The 16512-nt window shown below is 34.0% G+C and overlaps 1 protein-coding gene across 1 annotated transcript in view; it reads left to right on the top strand.

The window, feature by feature from the left end:
- Positions 1–15779: 15779 nt before the first annotated feature.
- Positions 15780–16512, top strand: part of LOC135198824 (uncharacterized) — a 2544-nt gene continuing 1811 nt past the window's right edge. The window contains exons 1-2 of the mRNA XM_064226795.1: positions 15780–16348; positions 16503–16512. The exon at positions 16503–16512 is cut by the window's right edge and continues 1811 nt beyond it. The gene's annotated coding sequence lies outside the window, so the exon portion shown is untranslated. The remainder of the gene's footprint in view (positions 16349–16502) is intronic.

The raw sequence follows: 16512 nt of genomic DNA on the forward strand, positions 1-16512 counted from the left end.
TGCATAAATATTTTGCTGATAACTGGTTTCCATCTCATGTTTTCTTTAAACATTGTAAGAATTTCCTTAACAAGAAACTATCCAACCCTCCGGCTATCAGTACAGTACCTGGTTGGGAATACTGATCTTTGACAGAAGGTTTGGCGAACTTGGCTGTCATAATTTGATGTGATTTTGCATATTCCAAGGAGGTTTTAGCTCCCGTGAATGAGCATATTGGTGCAACGTATTGCAGTTTTTGCTTTGATGATTAGAGTGACTGTGAATTAACAGTGTAAAGAAAGTGACAGTGAGTTTCTTGGGCCGGGGGAACTTAAAAAAGTTCTACCTCGTCCCAATTTCCTTGTGGTTGCCACGGCAACGCAGTTTTGCCAACTATACACAACACACCATGGCTTTAGCCAGAATGGATTAGTTCTTCAGAAGGAAAAACTCCTTTGGAATTCAATATCTGGAAAATGAGCGTGCTGACACGGGCGATGTATTTGGTATATTAGGAAAGATTCAAGCCAATTTTATGAACATATATGGAGTACAACAAGTAGGATTCAGCAAGATTATAGTGAAATTTGAAGTTCATGCAGCTGACGATTTTGAGACTCGTGAGAGATTATGAAGGGCGTATTCTGGTTAGTATTGAAATTGTTAATCTCTCAACAAGTAAAATCATTGTCACCATTAAAAATGTACCATTTGAGCTAACCAATGAAGACTTAAGTAAGATGCTCTCGTCATATGGATAGGTATTTAGTATTAGAAATCAGGCTTATACATATGGCACATTGGCTGGGCAGAACACTGGTAACAACCGCGTTGATGGTAGAAACCTATTCCTTCGACGTTGAGACTTGGTAGATTTTTGTTGTGGTTCTATTATCGCGGACAACCACGCACTTGTTTCAGAATGTGAGAAAGAATGCCATTTGTCTGTTAATTGTACTACAGAAGAAATTGTGACTGAAAATGAAAAGGAGTTTCCAATTTTACCTATGAAAAATAATGAATGCAATTCGAAGGATAATTCTTGGAATGGTCAGGCAAAATAAAGTTCAGGAAGAAGTACATGGGAATAAGGTTCAAACGCAAGTCTCGGTAGAGGAACAAGTGGATAATAAAGAAGTGAAAAGACAAGGGTAGGAGGATCGAACGGAGGAGGATCGAATGGAGGAAGAACGACACGAGGAAGATCGTCAGGAGGAAGATCGACAGGAGGGCTCTTCTAGTGGAAATGTTGAGGTATTAAGCCAAAAGGAAAATGATAATGGAAACGTTATTGAGGATACTGTTACGAATAGGAAGCAGGATGCAATGGAATTCATTACTAACTTGAATATGGAAGTGACGACCTCTCAGTGTCAAAATAGCCATAGTATGTCTTTGTATGATTTAGAAGGGAAAAATATTGATTATAAGAGTAGTTCAAGTGTATTACTGCTAAACAAAACCGATTTATAATCCATATGTACATATGGATTATAAATCGGATGATTTGGTACATAAAAAAGCTATTCCAGTCTTTTGACTCTAGTGAGGAAATATACCTGATGTTCTGAAAGGTGAAGATAGCAATTCCTCTTATATTGAAGGTTCAACACAAGGGATCAAAGCGGCATTAGTGGTTGAAAGTACGGATGGAAACGACGAGTATGATATTGTTTCTTCAATCGAGGGTATTGGGATATTAGTAATAAAAAAAATATATAAAAAAATAAGGTACAATCTAAGAGAACTCAGGGTTCCCTAGGGTTGAAAAGGTCGAAAGAGAAGAAGACTAAAATGAGGAAAGTACATACTGAAGGCAATGTTAAACGGACTAGTGATGACAAGTTTGGTGGGAAAAATACGATGAATATCTAGAATATACAGGAACTGATATTCGTGCCGATGAAGCCCCTGTGTTTACAGATAACTTGGTTGATTTGTAATAATGTTTGTGATCATTTATAAAAATTTATCTTCTTACATATTGCAACCCTTAATATTAATGGTTTGTCTAGTTTTAACAAGCAGGCTAAACTACACTCATTCATTGATTATAATAAGATAGATATACTGTTACTGCAAGAACATAATGAGAAGTCCATAGTTTCTCTTGTTTTTTTGGAGAGGTTTTATAAAATCATATTAAATCCAACGATCAATATTAAGGGAGGGACTGCAGTACTAGTTAATAAGAAGATAGATGTAGTAGATGAAAATGTGTATCTACATCCAACGTCAAGACTACGTAAAGTGTCGTTATTAAAGTATTAAAGCAAGGTTATAGATATCATGAACATATATGGTTATTCAGGAAATAAATTCCATAAAGAGCGAGAGGACTTTTTTGAGAAGGATTTGCTATCACTGATAGAGAATAATTATGATGAGGAGATTATTGGGGGAGATTGAAATTGTATCATTAATGATAAGAACTCTTCACATCCAGAAAATTTTTGTTTTTCGAATGTTTTGAAGAATATTGTTGATGCTGTGAAGATAAAGGATGTCCATAACATCCGTCATAGGTTACCCGAGTACACCTTTGTTAAGGGGAATTATGCTGCGCGTTTGGACAGGCTTTATATGCAGATATAAATAATGTCACAGAAACTAAAACTGTTCCAGTGCCGTTTTCAGACCATATTTGTTTCCTGTGTGATATAAGATTACCTGATGTAGTACAGTTACAGAAATCTTACTGGAAGTTTAATTGTTCAGTTCTAAAAGACACCGAAATCAAAGAAAACTTTAAAGAAAAGTGGACTGAGTTACAGAGGAAAAGGGATGATTATGCTAACATATTACTGTGGTGGGTATTCTGTTTAAAGAGGAAGTTAAAAAGTTCTAAATTAAAGTATGTTCTTTTAAGAAACAACAGAGATTTGGTATGTTAACCTTGTTGGAAAGTAGATTACGATACTTGTATGAGGCTTCTTATCAGATCGGAAACCCTAACCCGTTAGAAATCAATAATGTGAAAGAGAAAATTGAGGAAATAAGAGATGAATTTGCAGAAGGTATCAAGGTTTGATCCCGTTTGCTAAATCCTCAAAATGATGAGAAAGTTTCAGAATTTGTAATAGCTAAACAGCAAGAATTTATGGCGAAGAAAGTAATTACCTGTTTAAAAGATAATAAGGGGAATTAACTTCAATCCTCGGCTAGTGTAAATAATTATGTTAATTCCTTTTATTCTGAGTTATATAGTTCAAGGACAGTTAATAATGAAATGCAAGAAAAGTTTTTATCCTTAAAAATAAAGCTTAATGACAGTGATAGAGAAGAGTTGAATAAGGATTATTCAAAAGGGGAAATTTTGAAAGTTATAAAAGTTTTAAGAAGAAACGTACAGTTGGAATCGATGGTCTGCCAGTGGAGTTTTATTTAGAGAATTGGGATATAATTGGGGATGATTTTTTTTCATTGGGAAAGTATGTAAGGAGAAATAACGTGATTTCACTTTCGCAAAGGATAGGAGTCATTACACTTATTCATAAAAGCGGTGACGAAAAAGAGCTGAAGAATTGGAGAAACAATTTCTCTCCTTTGTGTTGGTTGTAAAATAATTTCTATACTTTTAGCTATTCGTATGAAAGAAGTGTTAGACAAAGTGACTGATACTAGTCAGTTTTGCTGTATTCCAGGACGAAGCATTGTTCAGTGTAATATGTTGATCAGGGATATTATATGTTATGTTAATTCTACTGATATGAACGCTGCCTTTCTTAAATTAGACTGGTTTAAGGCTTTTGATATGGTTAATACAGAATTTTTGCTTAAGTCTTTGAAGTGTCTAGGGTTTGGAGACGAATTTGTAGGGAAAATATGTATGCTATATAATCAAATAGAATGTGCAATGTGAGTAAATAATATAACTTCCTTTTCCCCAATAACAAGGTCAGTCAGGCAAGGATATCCACTTAGCATGATGTTATATGCAATCTATCAAGAATCATTCTTTATAGAAATTAAGGAAAATATTAATGTGAAACCCTTAGTCTTACCTGATCACACTACTCTCAAAGCAGGAATTTGAGTTAGCTACAAATAGTAAAATTAATAGGAATGAAAAGTAAAGACTATTCAGTATGGGTGGTTGGAATAATAAAAGGGACTGGCACCTTACATGGATAAGTCAGAATGTTACTTCTTTGTTCACTCTAGGTATCCATCATTGTAATGATTATAAGGAAAGTCTAAAGAATAATTTGGAACACGTCATAAGTAAAATAGATAACCATTTGAAATTGCTCCATGCAAGGAAATTGAACCTTTTTCAGGGGACGTCATAATATTATGCAAATGCTGCATTCTGGCAAAAATATGGTATATTGCTCATGTGTATCCCTTGACTCATAATTATGGCATCAGAGTTTAGAGAGTAGTTTTTATATATATTTGGTGTGGTAGATTTGAACCAATTAAACGATCCCCAATGACTAGAGGTAGGACTGAAGGGGGTTTATTATTAATACATTTTTAAAAACTGTCATATTGAGTAAGGGTCCTCAGAGCTTGTTAATACATTTTTAAAAACTGTCATATTGAGTAAGGGTCCTCAGAGCTTAATTTTGCATAATTGTTATTTTAGGTCGTGTAAGTTCTTTGACTTAGACTTCAAAGCTCCACAAATATTTTGCTATCCCACACCATATTACAGTTATACTATTGGCTTCATAGTTAAATTAAAGGAGGTTAATTTTCCAATGTTATCAAATAAGAGTGTTTACCGAGGTATTTAAAAAAAACATGACATCTCTGTAGTATACAAATATCCTCCATTTGACTGGAAAATTATATGGAATAATTTTTGTGATATTGACCGTTTCTTGGGAAAGGAGATTATCTTTAAGCATCTTCATGATGTACTACCTGTGAAAAAACGTCTTCACTTTTTAAATTTATCAAGCAATTCCTTATGTGAAATATGTGATATAGAGGAAAGTGCTATTCATCTTTTTTTATTTTTGTAAAAGAACTGAACCAGTTTTCAAATGGCTCAGAAATGTACATAAAAACATTTGTAATTTTGAGCCGGAGAACAATATGAAATTTTTATGTTTTGATTTCAATATCAACGATAATTGTTGGAAGAATGTGTGTGTATAATTTTTATTGTATTCTTATATGGTGTACTAGGAATGATTTGAATATGGTTGCAAATGATATCATAAGGTTACTTATTAATAATATCAATAATAACAGGAGAGATTTACATTTAATACGTGGCAATAGAATAAATAATAACTATGGCTCCTTTTTAGAAAAATTAGATTTTTTGAAAGATGAGAAAATTTATTTTAAATATTTTTTTTCTGAAAAATGAATAGGTTATACCTAGAAGTTTTATTTTCGCTCAGTACTTTTGTCTTTATTTTTTGCGATGTAATGTACTCAAGTACTGATAACAATGCACGGAGCACCGTGAAGTAATGTGAATACACAGACTTAGGTGGAAACTTTTATAAGTACGGGATTAGTGCCTAATAGAAGCTAAAATAGACAGGGATTTTGAAAACGTTTGTTTTTACCCTGAGGAATTTGCCTTGGGTAATCTCCGTTTTCTATAATAAATTTTATCCGTTCTCTTTGTTGTTTTATGAGATACAGCACTAAAACAACATGGATTCGTTTCCAAGGTTTTTAAGGAAAAAGGACACTATTGGTCTACAGTTCCTGGAAGGTTATATGTCCATCGAAAATGTGTGCATTGTTTTATTCACAGAAATGAAACTTGATATTACTGACATTTTGGGTACAGAATGTGAGCAGGAATAAAGTAATAGGTAAGTTCAGCTCAGAGAACAAATTCTTGGAAATAGCAAGGCAATTTGAGGATAAGCATATTAAGATAAATGAGGTAGATAGTGTGTAAGTTGTGAATATAAGTACCTCGTATACATATGTATCGATAAGGAATGCGCCCTTTGAACTGTCTGATGAATTGATAATAAACATTATGAGCAGATATGGAAAAGTGGATTCAATAAGAAGCAACAGATTCAGTACGGGACCCCTGAAAGGCCTGCTGAGTGGGATACGGACAATAAAGATGAAGATTAGAGATAAAATTCCTTCATCGATAAGTGAGTCTGGTCTTAACATAAGTATATTATATAATGGGCAGTAAAGAACTTGTTACAGATGCAGACAAGAAGGCCATCTAGTGAAAGATTGTGACACCGATATTATGGAAGGAACTAGTATGTGGAGTGAAAAAGACTTTCGTGGCATAAGCAGGCAACGAAAGGATAATAAGCCAGAGAAGGATAATGGTGATAATAGAGAACAAACAAGAGAAGGAAATAACATTGAGGGACAAGAAGTAAATTATAGCCAAAGAGCAATTGATATTATTAAAAATGAAACCGATGTATACACAAATAGTGAAGCTGACAAAGGTCCAATAGGAAATACTCAGGGAAACCAAGAAGGTAAAAAAAATAAATAAAGAAGAAGGGTTAGAAGAGGGAAATGAAGATCATCGAATGATTGAAGACAGTGGCGACGAGATATGTGCTCCTTTACAGTTATCTCCTGATGAAGTTGTGCAAGTAGAAACAGAAGTGCACAATAAAGAAATATAAATGGAAGAAAGGTGGAATATGAAGACGACACGCAAATAGTAACCGATGAAATAGTCAACAGTGAAGAAGACGAGCAGATACCAACGGAAAAAGAAGTTCATAAAGAAGAAAATAGTGAAGGTGAAAATGGTATGGATGTTGAGTCTATGAGGAATACTAAAATTCCCGCGGGAAACATTAATAGGAAGTGAAAAGAAAGGCAACAATAGAACTAAAGAAAAGGGTAATAAGAATAGGAACGGAGATAAAAGTCAAATACCAGTATGACAAAAATGGCAAGCTACTGTTAACGACAGTTTAGGTGTAAAAATTACCATTAAAAAGGACAATGGACAGAAATGCTTAAAAGTATCGAATAATAGCGAAGTGGAATGTTATGTTTTTTCTGAGTTGTCAAACCCCTTAAATGAAAGCCAGGATATGTTTGTTGATAGTATAGTAGATCATGGTCTTTCTAGTGATCAGAGCTCTGCTAAACACAAACATGATGATGATGATAACAGTAATGGTAAAAATAAATGTTCTAAACTGGCTAAAATAGGTAAATAATTAATATGCATTTATTTTAATACAGTTGTACCTCGAGATACGAAATTAATCCGTTCCGAGGCGGCCTTCGTATAATGAGTTTTTCGTATTTTGGAACACATTTTACATGTAAAATAGCTAATCCGTTCCAAGCCCTCCAAAAACACCCCATTAAATTTCATAATAAAGCTAAATTGACCTATAAACAATGAAATACTACAACAATTTGGACCATTCAATACCTAAATTAAGAATAAAAATCCAAACCTGTAAATAAAGTGTATATTAGTGTACAAGAAATATTATTACTGTAACGTAAAATGTCGAAGCTTACCTTTCGAGTGAGGCTATCTCCGAAAGTGGCGGCAGAGGAGGAGGAGGAGGACAAACGGCAGATACGTACACTTAACTTTATGAAACATAAAAAAATGTCAAAAAACAAACTAAACTTTACAAAACACATTAACAAAACTGTAACACTTAACTTTACAAAAAACTTAAATAAATTTACTTTGTCTTTTTTGATTTTACATTCGTTTTACTTTTTTATAGTTTACGTAATTTCAATTTCTTCACCACCGAATGGATGCCAGTCCATTTACGGAATTTTTCGAACTACCCATGAGAAGCCTTGAACTCTGGGGTTGCCGTTGATGTCCCCTCTCCGCCGTCGTCTTTGGCTTGGGCAATCAAATCGCCGAAAATAGCGCTGGCCTTCTGGCAGATTGCCGTCTCAGTTATCGTATCGCCATCGATTTCTTTGTCCTCGATCCATACAAGAAGCAGCCTTTCCATTTCATTATGCACATGGCTCCTCTTGATGGACAAAATAGTGACGCCCTTGGAAGGTGTAGCTGCTTTGATGGCTTCCTTCTGCTTAAGGATGGTGCCTATCGTCGACGGATTTCGGTCGTATTCCTTAGCGATCACACTCAACCGCAAGCCAGCTTCATACTTTTTTATTATCTCCATTTTTGTCTCCATAGAAAGCATTCTCTTCTTTCTGTGAACTTCAGCAACTTTCTTGGGACCCATGACTCTATGTACTGTACGTAATTAAGTTACGTTCTCACACCACGATAAAGTAGCACAACACGATAATATGTACGTACTGCAACGAAATCACTAACGAATTTACGTTACTAAACGAAATCGTTGGAGCGAACGAATGCCGATTGCATACAGTAAAGTTTCGGGTGCGAAGTGGCCGAAGTAAAGCACGCCAACACGTAGTACGTATGTATAGAAGATGCATGATGGGAGGGATGCTGTCCAATTAGAGAGAAGTATTCATGGCTTGGCTAGCATCAGGAACCAATGGGAGAGCAGGAGGATGGTGGCGAGTCTACTATAACTAAAATAGCGGCGTGCGGTGTGAGTTTCAAAATTGTTATGGGGCGAATCTCGGACTTTCAGAAACCTATCGTATCTTGAAAACTTTTCGTATGTAGAGCAGTAAAATTTTTCGTCTTTGCTTTCGTAACTTGGATTTTTCGTAAGTTGAGCCTTTCGTATCTCGAGGTACTACTGTATATCCTTAAAAATGGCTTTAGTCACTGCTTCATTAAATATCTGTGGTTTAAATGTAATAAGCAGTTGAAAGTAATGATGTTAGTTGATCAATATAAAATTGATGTATTATACCTTCAAGAACATAATATTACAGATGTGAATAAGATAAAATATTTAGAGGACTACTTTGAGGTTGTAATGAATATGCCTACTAGCTTTAAAGGTGGTACGTGTTTTCTGTTTAATAAAAAGTCAAATATTTCAGTTATTAACAGTGAAAAGGATGCCACTGGAAACATTATTTACGAGGATACAGTATAATGATATGAACCTCTCCTTATTGAATGTATACGCACCATCAGGCTCAAGTAAAAAGAGAGAGAGGGAGAACTTGTTCTTTGTGGATATTTTTTTTTTATTTATGGAATAACATATCAAATTTGATTTTTGCTGGTGACTTCAATTGCGTACTTTCGGGTAGAGATGTTGGTACAGGTAATATATCTTAAATCTTTAGTACAGCATTTGGGATTGAAAGACGCTTGGTTTTCATTGAACAACATTCCCGAACATAAGTACATTCTAGGTAATTATGCTTCAAGAATTGACCGTGTGTAAGTGACTGACTTGTATAATAATATTAAGAATTGTAAAAATATTCCATTATCTTTAACAGACCATACTATGATATTAACTGAATTTATGCTTAATAATCGTTATAAAATAGGTAGAGGAATATGGAAGTTAAATGTTTCATTATTGCAGAGGGACGACTTCGTGGAGAAATTTGAAAGATTATGGCATTTTAAAAAAAATGAAAGAATAAAATACTGCAACATTATGGAATGGTGGGATACATTTGTGAAACCAAAATTAATAGAGTTTTTCATAAGACTGTCTAAACAAGCTATACAAGAGAAGTAATTTTAGCAAAATTATCTTGAATACTTATCAAGTAAAGCTTCTGTTGGCTACAATTAATTTGAAGAGATGAAGGCTATAAAAGATAGACTGAAATCAATAAATGATGAAATATGTGAAGGTATAAAGATTAGGTTAAGGACAGAAGAGAGAATAAAAGGAGAGAGATTATCTGCACATTTATTAGGTAAAGAGAAACTCCGAGGGAAGCGAAATAGTATTAGGCAACTGAGGTTAAAAAGCGGTGTGACGCTCGACAACACAGAGACAATAGTCTGTCATGTAAAAGATCACTATGAAAAACTATTCACAAAGATAAATACAGATGAACAGCTTCAAGATAGTTTTCTTAATTGTGTAGGGAGCACAATAACTGATGAGGACAATGAAATGTTATGTAGAAAGATATCTGTCGATGAGCTATTAAATACGTTAAAGATGATAAATAAAGGCGGAACTCCCGGTGAAGATGGTCTTCCTCTGGAATTCTATTTAAAGACATGGAATGTAATTAAGTCAGAGTTTCCTGAAATGATTAAGTTTGCGATGGATTTAGACCTTGAATTAGGAAAAAGCCAAAAAAAGGGTATCCTGAAATTAGTATCTAAAAGTGGTGATTTATTGTGTTTCAAAAACTGGAGACTTATTTCTTTACTGAATACAGATTACAAATGCATTGCAAAAATTTTGGCTAATAGATTAAAAAGTGTTCTTCATCGTTATATCACGAGAACAGTTCTGTTCGGTCAAGGGAAGATCAATAGTGAATGTAATACTCTAATTAGGGATGTAATTCATTATGCAAATGGAAATTATTTGGATAGTGCTCTAGTTAACCTGGATCGGAGAAAGGCTTTTGATAGAGTTGATTTGAGTTTCATGTTTAAAACACTCTCATGGATGGGTTTTAGTGAGATGTTTATCAAGAAAATTAGAATTTTATATATTGGATCCCTATGTGCAGTTTGTGTAAATAGGTTTGTTAGCGGCTTTTTTCCTGTTAAGAGATCCATAAGGCAAGGATGTCCTATGTCAATGATAGCATATATATTGTTTCAAGGATCTTTATACAGAATTATTAAACAAAGAAATGAAATTGTGCCAGTGAACCTCCATAATGGGTTCCAGTGTTCTGTTGTAGGTTTTGCTGATGAAGCTCAGTTTTTGTTAGTAAAGAAAGAAGTATTAAAGTAGTATTTAGTATTATAAAGCAATTTGAGCTAGCTACTGGTGCAGAACTAAATAGCGATAAGACTTGTGTCATGGGTTTAGGTAATTGGAGGGGCAAAAATTTATGGCCACTTGATTGGATACAACAGAAAAATAAGTGTATGGTATTAGGCATATTGATAACCAATGATTATAACGAAATGGTAGATGAAAACTGGGATACTTTAATCAATAAAGTTAAGGTAAAAATAAATATGCTTTCGACTCGATACTTATTATTATATCAAAAGGTTATTCTTGTAAATTCTCTTATTTTAAGTAAAGTCTGGTACATGTGTCATGTATTTCCATTAGGGAAAGTGGAAGCAAAAATTATAGAACAATCTGTTTTCGGTATTTGTGGTGTGGAACTTGCCAACCAATTAAAAGGGATTCCTTGTATCTGCCAAAAACAGAAGGCGGTATTGGGGGTTATTAATGTGTTTTATAAAGCAGCAGCTATTTTAACAAGTACTTTCTTGAATATTATGTTATTTGATAGTTATGGACGAGAATTAGCCTTATATTACACATGTATTAGAATAAATTTGGTGTGGGTTGTAGAAGATTGACCTGATATGTCTTATGTTGTTACTCCCTTTTATAATATACTTATTGGTAATGTACGGAAATTATTGAGAATGCCTAATTTTCCATACGTCAAAAGTAAGAATATTTATCAGTATTTGATGCCAACCCATAAGCCCATTGTAATTGAGAGGTAACCGTTGGATAACTGGGGTAATATATGGAGTAACCTTTTATGCAAATTCGTTTACTCCTATCAAAGAAGTATTATGTAAAGATTTTTGTATAAATCTTTGGCTACTAAGGAAAGACTGAAGATATTGAATATTGCTGATTATAATTTTTGCAATAAATGTATGGAAAATGGAAATCATCTGCATGTTGTTTATTTTTGTAAATATGTTAAAAAAACTTGGAAGTGGTTCCAGAAATTGATTGAAGAGGTATGTGATATAAAAATATAAAAGTTCAGTATCCAATAAAAGTATTGATGTTGGATTTCAATTATAAAGAAAAGAAGAAGAAAAATACATTAAGTATACTTATTATTGAGAATGTAAATTGTTTGTGGGTATAATCAAATGCATATGAACTTGAAAAACATTTCACAAGTATGTGGATAATATTTGAAATAATATAATTAATGTACTTAGTATGTTATATTGTTGATATATGAAAAGTTTGTATATAATTAATTGATATTTGTAATAAAATTTTAATAAAATTTCTTAAAAATAATTTTCATTTTATGTACAACTTTTACTATGTAAATCTACTGTTATGTATCTCAAGGTTGTAAGTCTTTAATAATAATAATAGTAGTAAAAAAGTACAGTACCTCGCAAGAAAATTTATGCCAGTTTTCCTTATATCCATGATGACCAATTTAGACGTAATTTAAAGTCTGCAATAGAAAAACATTTTAACTTGCTACAAGTAATTTTAATCCCCCAAAAAACTTTCACAATAGGGTCATTATTTAAATTTAAAGACAGAATCTGTCCACTTATGCAATCCTCAGTTGTTTATAAATATACTTGTCCTAAATGTAATTTATGGAATACGTTGGATTAACGAAACGATTGGTTAAGGTCAGAGCCGTTTCTAAAGGTGCTAGTCATCGTACAGGTTGCAGATTGTCCAACCCAGAATTTTCTAATAATTAGAAATCATAAAAAAATTTGTAATCAATTATACTGACTTCTATGTTTTGGGCCAAACGAACTGTTTATACGAACTTCCTATTTTAGAATCATTATTTATTAAGCAGCTAGTTCCCAAATTGAACTCACACCTCCTCCGTCCAATTGTACCTATCTTGAAATGTTTTCTTCGCCACTTTCCTTCCCCTGTCACGTCATTCTGTTTTTAACTTATAGTATAGCGGGTGCTTAGTTGGAATTGTCTTGTTTTATGTATATTTTTAGTTTGTTAAGACTGAGTAGTCATTACTTTTATTACATGTATTTTCAATTTGTTTGTTTTTCTCTTTTAGCCTTGAAGATATAACGATGTTGTTATGAAACGCGTCGGCTCATAAATATCACCTTGGGTAACCGGCTATCTTCTTGTCATCCTGTTCTGATGTATACTTAGCTTGCTTTGTTCACTACCTATCTGCCTCCATGTAAAAATATAATAGAGGTGTACAGGTAAATACGATCTATATATATATATAGATATATATATATATATATAATATATATATAATATGTATATCTATTATATATATATATATATATATATATATATATATATATAGATATATATATAATATATAACGATATATATATATATATATATATATATAACACACAAGAAAAGGTTTTAGCACAATGCAGCGTCATAATTATATTTGTTATTTATTTTCCATTATATACTTCTGGAATTTTTAAAGCACACAGACTCTATGAAGGGAAAATGTTGGCGACTTTCCAATTAGAATGGAAAATCATTTGGGTAAAGCTGTGGTGCTTACGAATTAAAAGAAAAAATTAATCTAGGGAATATAATTACTGTGGGGTCACAAGTCATAAGCCAACAGAATCGTACTGTTCCATCCTATTTGTTATTATGGTATTTAGTGAATTTGGAGATGGCATAATATCAACTGCACTGAGGTACATACAGTTTGGAAAAAGATGGACTCTTAAAGCTCGGTACGGTATCTAAAGATGACGCGCAGTAAAGTTTAATCACAGGTTATGAGCCTCTAATCCAAAATCATTACAATTCTATAATAGTTGAATAATATCTAACCAGATGTCTAAAATATCTACGCAGAGGAACAGTGCACGCATGGAAAAGGTAGCAATTAGTAGTTAGGTTTGAGCCTTAAACTCAATAATCTTCCCAATTCCAGTTCTCCAGCTCTGTCATCTTCCATCCTTCAGGGTCAAGGCATATCTCTGCCTCCCATCATCTAAAAATACAAAGGTCCTGAAAAAAAATCGTAAAAAATCAGAGTTGACCTGTTTTAGATTTCAAAGTTACGTAACCTAATGCGTAAAAAAACTGGAATCTTCGCCAACAAAACCAGAACTGCTTCAAAGGTATCGGAGCAAATGCATCAATCTCCATGTACTTTATTTCTTGAACTCATTGTTTCAACCTGCTGGCAGGCATGCCTGAATACAGAAAAGCCTGGAAAGTCATCCAAAGTCAAGTTTCTTATGAGTTTAGTGATATGAACGAGTCTTACTCGATCAGTGCAAAAATATCACTTCAGATGTTAACGATTCTAATTTAACGTCAAACCAGCAGATATTTTATTGCACACGTAATGACTGATGGGACAAGCACTTAAAAGAAAAAAAATAGGGAGGGGGGGGGGGAGTAGGTCAACTCCGGCAGGACGCCATATACTAGTATTCTGAAGGATTGGAGACTTGACAGCTAGGAGAATTGGAATGGGAAAGATTATTGAATCTGCAGGTGAAAATGTAAATCAATAGATATCACGATGGCCTCAACATTTTATTATCTTTTCACACGAGTGTCATTTTCCTTTACGTAAATATTTTAGACACTGAGTTTGAATATTATGCTACATCTCTACACCTATAGAGTATTAATGATCTTGAATTAGAGGCTCAGAAACTATGATCATTGCGACTAGAATTAGTTATACTGGTCCGCTATTTCAAGAAATGATGTGAATCAGCTAACATACAATTGAGGAATATAAAGTTTGACAAAACCAAACCTTCTGGCGATTTAGTGTTTATATTTCGTCAGTTCCTCCTCCTGTCATTCCAAATGATCTCCCTTTAGTTGGTACCTCATGATCTACGAGTATCTATAGCATATCAGTCTTAAGGACAGACAATTTCATTTATCTTGTAGGGCCCTACGTTGACCGGCACACAGCACCCACCTCACCTGGGCGGCTAATCTCCGCACAACAAGCAACTCTGCGCGCCAAACGCGTACTATACAAGAAGCACAGCATACGTCACGCATCTTTTGTACATATATTACCACTCACATTAATGTTATATTAAATGTATCATTATCACCATATACATGACAATGTCAGAATTTCAGCTATATGTATCATAACTTCACTCAGATCTTGTACATCGATTTATACATATCTTTCCATCCTTCAACAAACAGTTGAATGTACAAAGACCTCAGTTTTGTTCGCCTCGTGTCAGGCACTACATTTCCGTTCGCAAGAGCTATTGACCTGTCAGTTTGAAGTCTGAATGATATTACGAAATGCTCTATAAGCAAGAGCTCGTGCTGGCATAAGGGCCAGCTTGACTAAAAACAACAAACAACTCTGAATGAATCAGTAAGTTTGTTGGCGCAGCTGCTCACTCGTGCCTTCACTACAATCTAACTTTGCTTTGATGAACCCACGTCACGGAATCTTAGCACTTCACCACTTGCACTATATATACGTTGTACATCAAATCCAAAATTACCCTGATCATTCTCAGAGAGTAACAAATGGCCTTAGAATCCGACTTCAATTTGCGTCTGTTTTCTCGTCCTAATTTGTTCCTTGTTCTTAGGATCAAGGAAGTATTCATTTCGTGAAGTAGAGGGGAATGCGACTTTGAGGCATTGCCCTTTGAACTTAAACTTGGTACCATTAGCTAACGAGCTCTATAGAGAATAGAGAAGTGAGAGGGAGAGGAAGGCTGCGATCTTATGCTTAACCCGCTTCAGAGTATGAACTTTTTTTTCGGCTCAGGAGTGACACTATAGTCGATTCATTTAAGGTAGATTCTTGCGCCTACGAGACGTTTGTTTGGCGGCCTCTGATTGGCTGGTAGCGGGAGGCAGACTGCTCGCTCAGTGGGTCATATTTTCGTTTGTAGCTTAGAAAACTAGCAATATGTTTACATTTCTTCATTTATCTCACGTTTTACAAAAGATAGGAAAGTTTTGGTCATACCTAAGGATTCGGTATTAAATGTACAATTAAATAATCTTTTCCTGAAATCAATAAGTTAAAATACAAAGGAATTACAACGAGTAGAAGTAAAGGGAGAAACATTTCATTCTTTATACCTGTTTTTATTCATCATCGGATTTTGCATAATTCATGAGATCAAGATAAAATAAAATCTTGTGTTATTAAACAATAAAATCACCCTGAATACGCTGGTGCTTTCAGATTTTAGATGCGTGTAATATGTAAAGAGAAAATGAAGAATATGTCTTATTATGTTGCATTCGTGCTTGACTCGGTTTGACAATAGTACCGAGACACATCGTTGGGTCTGGACTGGTCCTCTCAGCTAGAGCCGTTGGCGTGTTGGCAGTTGCCAATTGGCGATATGAGAAGTTTGCAGTTTCGAGACTATGTATTCACCGAATTATTATGTCCTTATATTTTCTATAAATAAATGCATAGAATTCCCATTATGACTTTCGAACATTTTTACTCAAATATCATATATGTCCGTATTTCTGGACATATCTGATAAAAAAAAGTAAATAATCAGATGGATGCATCTGGTATCGTTGGAGGTGTAGGCTGGCCGCGGGCGGAAATTCAGTCAGGAATGAATTTGAAATCTACGGACCTACTTCGGACTCTTCAGCTCATCCTTAGTTTTAATGAGGTTGGTTTCAACATATTGTTTCTAATTTTCTTATATGAATATATTTTCAAACTTAAGAGATATCAGATACTTAATTGAGTGATATGAAATAATAATCTCAGTGGAGCAATAAACAGCAACGAACTAAGCAAGATTTTTTTTTCTTTTCAAGCAGATGTCTCAAG

This window comes from Macrobrachium nipponense, chromosome 22 (assembly GCF_015104395.2).
Source record: "Macrobrachium nipponense isolate FS-2020 chromosome 22, ASM1510439v2, whole genome shotgun sequence".
Lineage (NCBI taxonomy): Eukaryota > Metazoa > Arthropoda > Malacostraca > Decapoda > Palaemonidae > Macrobrachium > Macrobrachium nipponense.